Below are 12,928 nucleotides of genomic sequence, written 5' to 3' on the forward strand. Positions count from 1 at the left end.
CTGTGTTTCTCAGAGCTAATAATCAGAATCAGCTTTTCCTTGTATGTGTGCACGTACAAGGAATTTGACTTTGGTCTCTTTGCTCAAAGCACTTAAACAAGCATAAGAAAAAAAAGTGTACCTGTACAATGTAAATTAGACTTTGAAGAATAAAGAATTTCTATAAAAAAATGGTCAAGGAGCAGATATATACAGTGGAATTGAACAGGAGTATGTAAACTGTATGCATTGATGTCACTGCCACCGGGGGCCACGCCCCCCTGAGTGGCAAAAACTAGTGAGATTTGTCGGTAAATGCAGTGAGACCAGGAAAAATGTGGATTATCAGATCAAATTAAAGACAACTGGACTCAACAATGATCCATACAAACTAGTGTGAATTTAGAAAGTGGATTAGCCTCAGTTTCAGTTAGTTTAAGGTCATTTCAGATGCTAACGCTAAGAGCTTTACTGAGAAGTAACGTTAGTCATATAATACTGTAGCGTTAAAAGGACGACGAGAAGTGATCACAAATATTCAGATATCTGTATGAATATATCTCTGGCTACTTTTCAAATCTGTTGGTTCAGTCAATCGCACAACAGCTCTTCACCTTTTAAAAAAAATTATTTTACAGTTTAGACGCTATTAAAGCCTGTGATTCAAACTGATGCTGCTAATCTCCATGATCAACTGTCACTTTCCACCACTCAGTGGCCGTAACCGCTCGCTGTGACGTCATGTGCGTGCCCTCTATATAATTAGAGTAGAATTATAGTTTGTGAGAATGGTCACACGCTCTGTGACTGCTCAGATTCTGTCAGAGCGACAGCCTGGAGGGAAAAACTGTTTGCGCTGAGTGGTTTTGGCGTCCAGTGTTCTGTAACGCCGGCCTGAGGGGAGGATGTTAACATTACAGAGGATGTTATAATACTCTCTAATATGCACTAACAGTCGTACATTGCTGGTTACTGGCCGTAGTCTTCATAAACCGTATGAGTCGTTAGCTTTAAGAGTCTGCTGTGGTTTAGTGATGTATAAACGATGCCAACACCTCCCAACTACAGAAAAGCTGATTTCCATTCACACATAAGGGAGTGTGGCGTCACCTCCCCAGCAGATAGATCTGTTCTGAGTGTTGTTTCACCTCAAGAAGGTCATTAACACAAGAAACTCTTCATTAGCATTAATCTTTACACTTGGTCTCAGGAGGCAGATCATATATTCCTGCTTGTGCGCGTCAAGTTGTCAGAGACGCTGCAGAAAAACCTTTCGAGACTGTTGTGAGAAATTAGCCACATGTGCAGCCGTTTCCTGTTTGCACAGCGAAGCGTTTCCTTTAATGAGGCGTTTTAACGATGACGGCGGAGCTGGCCGGGCTCGTTCCCGCTCTTCTTTCTTCACGCCGTTTATGTCGAGCGACGTCACTCGGGAAGCTCCTGCTGCTGTTCCTTGGCAACCAGTCAGCAGATGATCAAAGGAGGAACCGTGGATGCGTTGGAGATCACCATGTCCCACATCCACGTTTTGTTAGACATAATTTTTTGGGTGATACGTAGCGGGATGAAGCAGGTCTGGACTTAAGGAACGAAAGGAATTTAGCAACAGTCTGAGAAACTCAAAGAAACAAAGCTTATCGTCACATACATACGTCAGAAGATACACGAACCAGCTGTGAACAGAATTTTACCGCTGGTGATTTTATCAGGGCGATATCGAGTGGCAGAGCTGTAGCTGGCTATCTTTTGCTTCCAGAAGGGGCTGAACATTTTCCAGTTGACTTCTTATGCGTTTCCCAGAATTTAATCAAGAGCTGAATGTAGTGTTTTCCAAATGTATGTAATCAGACGCACGGTTTCACAATTTAGTTTGAACTCTTTATTTCCCCTGAGAATGTGAAAATGTAAGTGCAGACAGTAATGATATATTACAGTTGGAAGCCTCAGAAATACTACTTTTACTAGTGAATGTACGTATAATGTGTGCACTGTGTTTTGGACATAAAAGCAGTTTAGCTAAAAGATTAAATATAACTGTTAAGATGAAGTACTGTGGGAGTATGCATGTAGGCTTTCTGCTTCAAATTCTACAAAATTATTTTAATAATCTAATTTTGACTTGGTATACTGGAGTTTATCAGCCACATGACCGTGGACGACGGATTTTTATTTTTTTGCTAGTATATTAAACACTGCAGCATGATATATACATCATCACACCAATGTTTATTGATATTGTTGTTGTAACTCTTGAAATATTCTGTGCTTTCTGTGGAAGAGTTGGTCTCCTTTAGTTTTACATAATCTCAAACACAAACTACCTTAATTTTATACACATGAAGAGATGTGGAGAGGATGCTTTTTGACTTAACACCTGATCCCTCCTTTGTATATCTTTTTATTGTAACCTTCAACAACACTATGGGTTAAAAGTTTGGCAGCAGCATCAGTTTTGTACATAAAAGATCATAGCTTCATTGTTATGCTATAGTAACATTTTTACTATAGTTATCAGGTATTTGAGATTTTTTGCTTAGACTTTTGCTTTCTTCAAAGTAACCTCCTCTGGCTTTAACAACATTGTGGCATATACGAGGCAAAGACATATTTTTATGCAGACTCTTAAAAGTCAGAGAGTTAAAGTGAATAATGCAAACTGAACTTTTTTTTTTTTTTTATGTATGCACTGAAGTTGTGAAACCTTTTCGACCCTAAAACTAAGCCCTTCTTTTCGTTTGCTGACATTTATTCAGCAATTGACTTAGACAGACTTTAATGATCCACAAGGGAAATTAATTGATCATAGTTGCTTAATTGACACAAAAAGATGAGCTGTTATATAAACTGAATAGAATAAGGAACAAGTTCTGTAGCGCTCACCGTGGCAGTGGAGCTGAATCAATCTGCTGGAGAATTATCTCCTCTGACCCTCTAATGTAGTGAATGGGATGGATTGTCCATAATGGAGAGTAGTTTGTGCAATGTCAATGACTGTCTCCAACTCCCTACCGATCACTTGCCCAGCCTTTCGGATCAGTTTGTTGATCCTACTGATGTCTTTTTTGCTGGTACTACTTCCCCAACAAACCACAGCAAAGAACAGGGCACTCGCAACAACAGACTGGTGGAAAGACTCTAGTAACTCACTGCACACATTGAAAGACCTGAGCTTCCTGAGAAAGTAGAGTCTACAGCATCACTGTTGTCCCTCCAGTCCAGTCTGTTGCTCATGGACCACTCCACAAAATCTGCGATCAGTGTCCTATACTCCACCTCCTGTCCATCTCTGATACACCCTACCACTGCAGAGTCATCAGAGAACTTCTGCAGGTGGCAGAGGTATAAGGAGTGAACAGGAAAGGAGATAAGATGGTTCCCTGTGGTGCCCCTACATTACCGCTAACGGCCTCTGACAGGGACCTCCCCACAAACTGAGGCCTGACAGGTAATCAGCAATCCAGGAGACAGTGGAGGCGCTGACACCCATCCTGAGCAACTTCTCACTCATCAGAAAGGGCTGAATGGTGTTAAAAGCGCTGGAGAAATCCAAGAACATGATCCTCACGGTGCCCTTCGCACCATCCAGGTGAGAGTGAGCTCACTGCAGCAGGTAGATAACAGCATCATCCACACCAACATTAGTGTGATACGTAAACTGAAGAGGATCCAAGACGGGGGCCACCAGGGGTCTCAGCTGAGCCAGGACGAGTTTCTCCAGGACCTTCATGACATGTGCCTGGTCTGAAGTCATTGAGGCCAGATGGGATGGGCTTCTTCAGCACCGGTATTATGCAGGATGTTTTCCATAGCACCTGTCCTTTCCAAGTGTAGGATGCCAGTCAGCTGGAAAGCACAGGTCGTTAAGGACCCTGGGGGTTTACACGGTCCGGGCCAACTGATTTGCCTAGCTCGACTTTCTCCAGCTGTGCTCTCACCTGGCCAGATGTCACAGTCATAGGAATGGTTTCTTCAGTGGCGGTGGGTATATGTACCTCAGTTTTTCCTCAGAAATATGGACAATGTGTCCCCACTTCCTTGCCTTAGCCAAACTAATACTGTTTTCCCAGGGACACAGACAGCACCATTTTGCAACTTTGGAGAATCTGATTAGTACGGTCCAAGATCACATCCTGTTTCTATTCATTTTATCCTATAGTTTAACACTTGAGTATGCATCAGCATTATATTAACTGCCTAAAATGACAGAAACCATCCTTGAAAAAACAATTATTTGACGTGTGCTTTTACTGTTTTAGTTTGGCCCAACTTCCACCCACTAACACGGAGAAAGTAGGAACTTATGACCTGTACTTCATCCAACCACCAGGGGGAACTCTACTTGCTTTGGCTTCACTTTTGAGGAGCTGTTCCATCGCCTATCTTTATACAGTCTATGGTTTTCAGACACTAAATCACCTAATCAGAGCTCCTTTCCTGTCATTTATTTAGTTACCGAGTTACAGACCTTTACATCTCATCACTATCATTATGGTCATGTTTTGTTGTTGTTGTTGTTGTTGTTGTTGTTTTTTTATACTACTTGTTCATGTTGTTTCAATTCATTTCCTTTCCTGGCATGAATAGGATTCCACAGTTTATGTAGAAATCCTGCAGAGCACGTCAGTATTTCATGAGCAGACCACGTACCAAAGGTCATGCCCTTACTATGACCAGTTCATTAAGGATGATGATTGGCTCTCCCAATAACAGTTAACCAGAGTTCCTCCTAATTGACGATTTGATAAAAATCACTTCCCGCTCTTTTCACTCTGCCCAGATCTCCTCCCTCTGTCTGGCTGCGGTGTGTTGGCTGTGTTGGTGTTATTAGGTTATTGATGGTGTTTTCCAGTAGAGGTCCCTGCTGGCTTCCCCCTGGACACAGCTCAGTGTCTGGCCTCTGACTGCTGATTACTGTGATTGACAGCTGTGTCCAGCTCCAGCCACGTCTGTTTGTCTGGACCTGTCTGCTGCTCTCTCTAGCTGGCTCTGCTCCTGCCTCTCTGCAGAATCGCACGCTATGTCTGCAGCTACATTATTTTCTTCCTTCCTCCACCTGCTTCTCTTCTTCCCATCCATCTTTCCTTAGGATTTCTGTCCCCCCACGTCTCCTCTCCACTCGGTACATTCATTCTCTCCTCTTTTGTTTTATTCCTCTTGCCAGTTTTCTTTTCAATTAATCTTTTCATTTACTTCGTGTAATTATATATTCTCATTCTTGCTTGCCTCCCTTTTCTTTATTTCCTCCTCTCCTCTTGACCATTCTTTTCTTCCACGCATACATCTTTTCTTATTTTGTTCATCTCTTATTTCTTGTTTTCTCTTTCTTACAATCCCTCGACCATATCTATTTGTCACGTTTTTCCATCATCCCTTTTATCTTGTCTGGTCCTTTTTCCCTATTGTCTCTCATCTTCCCCACTAACCCCTTTATACTCCTCATTGGTCTATCCTTTCTTTCACTCCTGTCTTCCATTTCCAATTTCCTTCATCTTGTTTATGCTTCTTCTGTTATATCCTTCTCCTTGATTCGTCATGCTAATTAAGACCTTCTTCATATATTCTTCATATGCACCATCCTCCAGACAATTGACTCTGATTGGAACCTTTTTATGAAATGGTACGTAGGGTAGTCTGGTGAAAAGCTGACTGGAAAAAAGGTGTGTTTTAATCTCCAGAATGGTAGAAAAGGTAGCAAGACAGAATCACTTTGATGCAAAACAAAATTAAGTTTTAATAATGGAACAAAACAAAATGCGATCTCATAAATGTAGCAGCACCTTTTAAATGTTTCGTAACAAAATATAAGTGAAGAGTATAGAATGCAACCTGCCATTCAATTAATATTATTGTTATTATTTTATACTCTTTATACTCAATCACAGATACGTTTGCATTATTCAGTCCTATTTTTATCACTCTGAGTCAGAGCGCACTTTGGTTTGAACAAATCATTTGTGACGTATGAACCACTTCCCTGCTTTTCTGTAACACAACTAAACCATGATACTACTTTTACTTAAACGTTGGTATAAATACATGAAGTTTCATAGGGTCCAGTTGGCTACTGATGTATCAAGATACCTGTTTGCTATAGAAACCTCTTATTTATGTTGTATTTATATATATTATTTATATTCAGCTTTAAACCACATATTCACTTAGTGTAGTCGAACAGGATTGTGCGTGGAAAATCAAGTCCCATACAAGTATGAATCAGTCCGTATTATTGTCCACTAGTTGAGCAGTGTGTCACTGAAGCCTCGAGTAAGTGTCAAAAGCTTCAATTAGTGATGAATTAGTGATGATCCTGACACCTGAGGCTTGGACACCTGCATGGCTTCTCATGAAGCGATTGTATGGAACCAGTGTGTCGGTGCTTCGGTCACTTGACCATGTGACGTTTGAAGCCGTTCAAGTGCCTCAAACCCCCCGATGGACCACCAGGTGATTTGTATGAATCAATCGGACCACTGGAGTGAGATTGAAGCACTTGACCTGCTGCAAATGTCACTGGTCATGTGACCGAACCACCCTTTGGCAAACAATCCATACAATAGCCGGAGCCTCGGGTTTCAGAGGAACATCATTAATGACCTCTTATTTAGTGGTGTTCATTGGAATGCTTTGTTGCACAAAAAAGGTTTCAATCTGACATGCCAAATAAGAAAGATGGTCTTCAATAATTATTACTACTATCATTATTATTGTAATATCCGGTTGAAACCATACATTAATCTAGTGGTAATTACACAGACATTTGCTATACAGTCCTATTTTTAGACTCCGAGTCAGACTCGCTCCTTGGGTGAGAGCTGAGATGAGTCTTCGAAGCGAATAATGAAGGAGTCGCGAGAGAGTTGGTTTGACAGCTCTGAATACAATACAAGTATTCTATAACACAGGTAAACCGATAACAATGTTTTATGTAAGTGTATAAATTTGCAAATGGTAATAGAGTGTAGCGGCCATGTAAATCAAAAAGATTCAACTCGGAAAAATGACGTCTTGCATCAATGCGTCAGAATCCGTTTTAAATGTAGTAATATTCATTCACCACACATTAAATGAGTCAAAGCGTCCCCATAATGTCCCTTTTAACACTCACATTATCACTATGGTGCAGTAAGAGACAGCCTGAAACTATGCTCAGGTGCTTTGCCACTGCCTGAAAACCAGGAAGCGCTGTGGTAAGAAAAGAACATAATTAGACGCAAACTCACCTGCAGTCTAACTCAAAGAACAACAATGGTTTCGTGTGTTTCTGTGAACTTTATGGGGCAAAACAATAGCACAGGAAACTTACCAGGACGTTAAATATAGTTCTGTGTGTGCACCCACCAAACTAATAGTAGCATACTACCTGGCTAACATGTGGTGTGTGGTATGAGTCTTACTGTGGTGTGTTGCCAGTGGCAAGGAAACCTGCCACAATACACCTACGTCATCATTACATGTGGCCAATGATCAAGAAATGGGCAGAATATAATACATATAATAAGTGTAATAATGAATTTCCAAGGAAACTCTTGCAAAAACTCTCAAACTTGGAGCAATACGTTTGGTTTAAAATCTTCTGCAGCAAATGAGAGAAGCATAAAGTCTCTTTTTGTATTGCCACGTCCTTTGGCGTTAATGAGCCTCCATGAGGAAGTGTGGTGCAACGCTGTCAGAGAGTCTGGGACAGTTTGTCTTAATGGATCCAGTCATTCAAGTGCCCGCTGCAGGATCTGTCCTCTGTTTCACATTCAGACGCACTCTACCAACTGATTCAGTTAGGTGCACGACTCAGTTCTGCGTTGGCCTGTTCTATAAAATGACTAGTATAAGATCACACGCTGCATACCCTATCGAATATTTCAAAACATGTGCATAGGCTCGGTTGCAGCACTGCTTTGACCTGTATGGGTGTCAGAGTAATGGGGGATTTGTACCAGGAAAATCTTTTCATTTCTATTTCTGGATCTTTTTTTTATTTATTTATTTTTGTTCCCCTCACGAGACCTGAATAAAGACTATAGCTGTAGATTGTAGATACGTTTCTGTATCATTGTTGTGTGTGTAAGACACACACAACAATGAAATTGCTTCTCTTGGCTACCATCCGCTTCCCCTCTCGAGCTGTCAGTGATTGATAACGGCTTCATATTTGCTTCACATCTTTGATCAAGGTGTCGGGCGGAAGTCATTACACATCACCCCGGTCTACCGAATGACCTCCGATGGAAAGTTGTGTCCAACGCTACCCTCTTTCCTCCTCCTCCTCCTCCTCCTCGAGAAATTGCACAGCAATCTCATCTTGTCCGTAGCTGATGCTGGTTGGAGGTGTGGAGTTTGAAACTCTTATTATGTCGAGATTGGAATCAGCATTTCTCTAAATGGAATCAAAAGAAGGTGGATACATTGTGTAAGTGATTTATTTATGAGGCCAGTAGAAGGAAAAAGGGAAAAAAGAAAAATATGGTGAAACCACTCAGACCCCTGCAAAAGATTGAGTCCCACATTACTTGCTCCTTACGTTTATCGCTGCTTTTAAAGTGGAACTGTGCGTACGATTCTCGAAGCTGTTGCATCTGAACTGCTGAAGCCGAGGCGTTTCTGTGGTCTCGCTCAAATGTCATTCTAAATCGCTGTTTGGCAAATCTCTGATTGCATCATTTAGGACACTTTGCTCACCTAGAAACTCTGGCCTTTAAAATGCAACACCCTGATTACTGCTTCTCACTCAGGTTGCCCCTGTGGACACTAGGTAGGAGGAACACTTAAATTATGTTTCAGTTCAGCTGCACAATGATTAAATATTTATTTTGTTACCTTTTTATATGCACATATACATCAATTTCATGAAACTTCTATCAGGCATAACATTATGACCACCTTCCTAATATTGTGTAGGTCTCCCTTGTTCCTCCATGACAGTTGTGACTCATCAGAGAATGGACATGGGTGTACTGAGGGTGTCCTGTGGTGTCTGGGGACAGGATGTTATTAGTTATTAGTGGGGGCCTTTGGGTCCAATGGGTTGAGGGGAGGGGCCTCTGTGGATCATCCCACAGATACTTGATCATTTTGAGATTCGGTGAATTTGGAGGCCAGGTCAAAACCTTGGGCTGTTCTCTGTTTTATTTATTTATATTGAGTTGTTCATTTCTAAATAACATCCACACAAATACCAGGTCCAAAAGTTTCCCAGCAGAACATTGAATTTCTACAAGATGGTCAATGTTGTTTACTTCTCCTGCAGGTGGTTTTAATGATGTGGCTGATAGGTGTATGCTATATAAAATCAATACACGTAGCATTGGTAATGCTATTTCAGGATGAAAACTCCTACTCTGCAGCAGAACGAGGAAAGGTTGACTTATTTTCACACCACCTGCATTCGTTTGAATGCGTCACACACACCTCATGAGGCCAGAACGTCGATGAACACTGGTAGAGTTTAGAATAGGAAAGACTGTAGAAAAGATTCGCACACTGGCAGAAGCTCCCATTTAAACTTTTACTGTCATGACATTTCTTCAGTGATCCATCTGAAGAAAGGCCTGCTGGCCAAATACAATGACTTCTATTTTGTCTGGGTTTAAAAGTAAAGAATGACGGGTCATCCGCGCCTTTCTGTCTCTAAGGCATGCCTGTAGTTTAACCAGCTGATTAGTTTCATCTGGTTTCATGGATAAATATCAGTCTTTCATTGTCCTGATTTTCATGATTCGGCACTGTGCTCATTACTTTTTTTTTTTTTTTGCGTGTCATTCCAAACGTCTTTCTGAGTTTAGAATTTATCACATCACTGTTTATTCGATGACCTCCAGAAGATAAGCATGTGACGTGGGTACTGTTTGAGTGGATGGAGTCAGTTTTGAGAAACTAATAGCTTTTGAGTGTTGTGTTTGATTTTGCTGGAGATCTGTGGAGTTTAGGCCATTAACTTTTTCTTGAGTTTTTATTTGGAGTCAAATTCAACCACAGCTTCTGCAAATTATAGTTTGGGGGGGTTCTTTAATGACTCGTCCTAATGGGTCCAAGTAATGCATGACCTCTATGGGTGAGATTTAGGTACTGCAGTGATATTTACATTTAACTCCTCACTTGGTTGTCAAGTCCACTCATTTTAAGGCTGTTTCATTGGATTCTATTATCATAAAATAACCAGGATTCCATCTAAAATTAGTGCTCGATGTGTGGGACACCTACACAATGTATCCCTGAGTGTACATACTCAAAATATTTTGAACACAAGCATGTATGTATGGACTTTAGGACACCCATGTGGGATTTTTGAAAATCTCATTACGAGACCATGGGCATTAATCTGCAGCAATAATAGCCTCCACTTATCTCATTTTGGGCTTTCCACCAGATTTTGGACCATGCCAGCGGGGATGTGCTCCCATTCAAAGATGAGTGCATTAGTGAGGTCCAGCACCAGTGGTGGGTGATAGCGACCTGGCTCGCAGTCAGCTATCTGGTTGTTCTGAAAGGTGTTGCACAGTGATGGAGGGGAGTGGGAGGGGGGGCAGGATTCTGTGCAAGCTAATCAGGTTCTTTCACACGAAACTGCATTTCGTACTGGATCTGGATTTATGCACTGGAACATGTTCATGTTGATACAGACCCGGAGAAAAACTACACTGATCAGATATAAGATTATCACCATTTAATAATAATAATAATAATAATAATAATATTGTTTAGGTCTCTCTTGTGCCTTTGGGTCCCATGGGTTGAGGCGAGCGGCCTCTGTGGATCATCAGGCACTTGATTCATTTGGGATCTAGTGAATTTGGAGGTTGTTCCTAAACCATTTTTGTGTGTGTGTGTCTGTGTTAAGCTGTATCCTACTGGAAATGGAAGAAGTGTCATTGCTGTGGGGTGGGGGCTGTCTGGTCTGGTCTAGGTGGGTGGTACATGTCCAAGTGTCATCCACATGAATGAATGCCAGGTCCAAAAGTTTCCCAGCAAAACACTGAACTGTCACAAGATGGTTAAAATGTTATGTTTTCCTCCTACAGTGGTTGTAATGACGCACAAGAGAGACCTACACAATAGTACGAATGCTGTATAGAATAGGGAGTCCATGCAAAATCCACACCACTGCTTATGATAAATGCAGCCTCTTGATGAAATAATCTGAGTTGTTCATGTTGGCTGGGTATGCAAGTTAACGGTATAGATCAGTACCTCATCAATGCCCTACTTCCCTCCCCAGAGATGTATTGTGGCCAGCTATGGGTCAGCGATGTAGATAGATGGATACGCTGGATGCACACAGTAAGACAAAGTGGATCCTGCCAGAAATGTGTGGAGTAAGGACCGCCCTTTGAGAGCGAGCCGATCAGTGTGTGGGGTAACATATGGTGTAATTTCAGTTCCCCCTGAAGGAGAGCCTCACAGTGCAGCCAGTAGATACGAGTTCAGCGTCAGCAGCACTTATCCATCTTCCATTGAAGCTCTCATCTGTAACGCGGGTCACTTTCAGGCAGACTGTTGCTCCATCTAGTCCATGGCAGTGAGTAATGTAGTCCGCCGGACCTCGAGGAACACGGCGAGACGTGGAATTTGTTGCCGTGCTCGTTCGCACACCAGAAAGTCAATAAGGCAAAAACCGTGCTCCGAGGACAATTTAACATGCATTTATACACTGCTGTGATATTCTTTCCACCTTCTGTATCATACTGACACAGTGTGAAATGAGGCGAATAAATCACTGGTCCAAAGAAAATCAGACCCACTGTGACGCACTGTGATCACTGCTGTCTTCGTGCCACTGGCTGCTAATTCGTTTTCCTCATATGCGGTGCCAGAGAGACGAACGAGATGTTGATGTCTTCAACCTTTTTATTAATTGCACTGTATGGTCAATTAGCGGCAAAGCAGCAGGTGGAGACAGGGTGATGGGCAACTACAAACACCATATCCTGATCATCTTAAAGGTCAACAGTCCCTGTGACGCATGCACGAAGTCAAACATACATGCATTTATTAAACATGAAAAGCTTTTTCTCTGCAGTGGGGGACATCTGGTGCTTGATGAAGCATTTTGTATTTTTTGGGGAACAAAATTCCTGCTTCTTAAAATATGGAGTGAGGACTGGGATGCTTTTATTGTAGCATAAAGAGTCCAAAGTTCAAAGTATGTCTACTAGTTAGAGATCGACCGAGCCGATATACCAGGCCGAAATTTACGGGTTTTACTGGTTTCGGCACTGACAGATACATATATATTTACAGACAGGTGCATCCACAGGCTGTGTTGCTGGAGACGCTGTAGACGCTACCCACCTGTGCAGCCCATACAATGCCCCTATCCTACTAGCAGAGTCCATGCAACTGGAAGCTGAAAAATGCTTGTGCCCTACCTCTTTTTTTTACCTTTACTCAGTTCAGTAAATATTTTTGGGGAAATTGAGACATGTGTTATCGTTGTGACATTTTTATCATTTAAATGCAGAGAGAAAAATGGAAATCGGCCCTAGAAAAATCCATATCAGTCAATCTCTACTACCAGTTACTTCAGTCTTTATTAAACCTGCACATTGTATCTTCTCTTTCATTCATGTCTCACCATCACAGCCTCATTCAGCTGCTGCCTGGCCACCAGGCGACAATCAGTCAATCAGTCGATAATCTAGTTAGATGCCTGCATGCGTATGTGGCAGCCTTGACAGTCTCACGCTTCCCACTTTAGAAATCCCTGCAGTCTTTTTCTGTCCATTCAGAATCTTAATTCCCAGTAATAGGATATAATTTTTATTATATAGATTATATAGATTAGTGGAGAAATTCAAACCAAACAGCTGTCAGGGTATTTAATATATGTCGTGGAGACCTGCATGCACAGGGGACATTGGATCCCTCTGACTAAAAGAAACATACCTTCCAGGTCTGTGCCAGGTAGAAGTGCTAACTGCTAACAACATGGTGCTGGAGCTTGTGTGCTTGACAGAAA

General features: G+C 41.8%; 1 protein-coding gene across 1 annotated transcript in view; it reads left to right on the forward strand.

Moving 5' to 3' along the window:
• adamts3 (ADAM metallopeptidase with thrombospondin type 1 motif, 3) overlaps nucleotides 1-12,928 on the forward strand; it is a 157,030-nt gene that overhangs the window by 76,832 nt on the left and 67,270 nt on the right. The gene's annotated exons all lie outside the window — the stretch shown is intronic.

Source organism: Mugil cephalus, chromosome 8 (genome assembly GCF_022458985.1).
Source record: "Mugil cephalus isolate CIBA_MC_2020 chromosome 8, CIBA_Mcephalus_1.1, whole genome shotgun sequence".
In the NCBI taxonomy this organism is placed as follows: domain Eukaryota; kingdom Metazoa; phylum Chordata; class Actinopteri; order Mugiliformes; family Mugilidae; genus Mugil; species Mugil cephalus.